We start from the raw sequence: 2603 nt of genomic DNA, 5'->3' as shown, positions 1-2603 counted from the left end.
ACTCTACTGAGGGCAACATAGTGAGACTCTGTGTCAAATAAACAAACAAAAAAACAGAGCTTAGCACCAACATGTACTCAACACATACTTGTTCTGAATGAATATGAGATTTTGAAATGCCTGTACTAAATGTTTATGGTTTGGCAATGGACTCTTGACTAAATAGATGGAAAGGGTCCACTCAGCCTAAATATTTACCCAAAAGAATAAGTCTTTATAAATATAATAAATTTAAGTCTTTATAAAATAATAGAATTTGTTGAATAAGATGGAACTAATACAGTGGAATAAAATTATAATTATGTTTAATTAATGGTATAGAAAATGTATCTGTATTATATAGTCTATAAACCACACATAATTAAGTTCCAATTCCACCCCCACTGAGAAACTGGTAAAAAACACTCATCCTAGCTAAATATTTTTCACTTCTAAAATTTCATGAAAATTTTCAATTCTCATAGAAACCCAAAGAAATATACATTGATTCTCAAGTTAGGTTAGGTTCTCCTGCCACTAACTCTTACAGATTTCAAAACCTCTTTTTGGTATCAGTATTACATTTGAACTTAAATAATATTTTATATTATTGTTGTTTTAATGGCTAACTTTGCCACTATTATACATTCTATGAAAACACAATTTCCTTATAATTTTTGCCTAGGTACCCCCCCCCCATACTTGCTTTGAGCCTGGAATACATTTGTTGCTCAATAAATAATTATTGAATCAATAAACAATGACAGAATGAATAAGTGACTATATACAGGGAAGTGTGGCTTAATGATTGTGCTCTCACTTGGCTTGGTCCCGATTCCGTTACTTTGGATTGCACCTAAATCCTGCTAATAATCTTCCTCAATGGCTTTGTTCTATAGCAGTATTTGCAAGAGTGTTATTTTCTTTCAGTTTCACCCTAATTTCTCTGCAAATTTCTTTCTTTGCTTTGAGTATGCTCAAAATAAAAGTTGCTTATCAATTTTATCACAAAGAAGACTTTGTTTTCCTTCAGTAAGTTCTGCAAAAATGCCTCCTGCTGCTTATTTAATATCAGAGGAAACTTCTCTTTCTATTTCCATGACCCTGTAGTTGTCCAGTCCTTTAATCTGGGTTCTCCATGTTCCCTGGTCAGTGGCCCCTAGGTTGTGCCCACATTGTGTGGATAGAGGCTAAATTCTTGTCCCTTTGGTGGACAAAGTAACATACTGATTAGGGTCAGAGCTACAAAGAGATCCCCACTGGGCAGAAATATGCATGCACTGAAACTTCCTTTGTAACATTATTAAGAAGTATTTCTGGCTGCAACAGGGAAGGCTGTTTTCTAATTTAACCATGGCAGGGCCACTCTATCTGTAAAACTACTTTTAAAGACTACTATAAATAATGGTGTGTTGACTTATTTTTATTTATTTATTTTTATGAAAAGGCTTACATTTCTTTAAGATATTCTACAAGTGGGTATCCTGGGTCATTCATTGAGTGTGGTCTTTTTTTTTTTTTTAAGGATCTTGATAAAAATTCAAATTACTTGTCTAAATTTAAACCAGCAGGACAAAAAAGGGTCTTCTTTCCTGAGCTTTTCCCAAGATTGTATATTATGGTTTTTAAAACTAATATTTGGCCATGTGTAGTGGTTCATGCCTATAATGACAGCACTTTAGGAGGCTGAGATGGGGATATCATTTGAGGCCAGGAGTTCAATTCTAGCCAGGACAACATGGTGAGACTCCATCTCTATAAAAAATAAAAGTAAAAACATTAACTGGGCACAGTGGCATATGCCTGTAGTCCCAGCTACTAGGTAGGCTGAACCAGGAGGATTTCTTGAAGCCAGGAGTTCAAGGCTGGATCGCTTGAGCTAGATTATGCCACTGCACTTCAATCTGAGCAACAGTGTGAGACCCTGTCTCCAGAAAGAAAATAACAAACAAACCAATAAACCCCCTAAAACTAATCTCAAGTAATAAGTATTGGTGAAAGATGATCACATTTTTTTTGTGCTGTTTCTTTGATTGCTATCAAGAATAAACATGTTTGCATACATTAGTTGATAATTGGATTTTCTCTTTTGGATAACAATCTCTTTTGTGAGTATTCCATTGATCACTTATCAACTGAGACTCTACTGGTTTTCTTAACTGTAATATACTGACTTTGACATTTTATTGAAAACATTTTCCCATTTTAATATTTACCTAATAGTTTTTTGTGTATAAAATCTTTCATTTTTATAGATTGAATTCTCTTGGTCTTTTGCTTTATAATTTCTTCTATTATTTCTAAGTTTAGGAAATTTTCACCCTTGTAGAAGTTTTACAAATATATGTCTTTAAATATATTTTCTTTAAATGTTTCTACTGTTAAAAGTTTAAATGTTTAAGCCAGGCACAATGGCATGCACCTGTAGTTCCAGTTACTTGGGAGTCTGAGGCAGGAGAATTGCTTAAGCTCAGGAATTTGAGTCCAGTAAGGAAACCCTCATCTCTTAAAAAAATAAAATAATTTAAGAAATATTTTTAAAATTTTAAATATTTAAATTTTTAACCAAACTAGAATTTATTTTTTTATTTTTTTGGCCAGGGCTGGGTTTGAACCCACCACCT

Source organism: Otolemur garnettii, unplaced genomic scaffold (assembly GCF_000181295.1).
Source record: "Otolemur garnettii isolate 467f Iridium unplaced genomic scaffold, OtoGar3 scaffold00137, whole genome shotgun sequence".
NCBI classification, from domain to species: domain Eukaryota; kingdom Metazoa; phylum Chordata; class Mammalia; order Primates; family Galagidae; genus Otolemur; species Otolemur garnettii.
The sequence above is the reverse complement of the archived record's forward strand: the minus strand, read 5'-3'. Positions refer to the sequence as shown.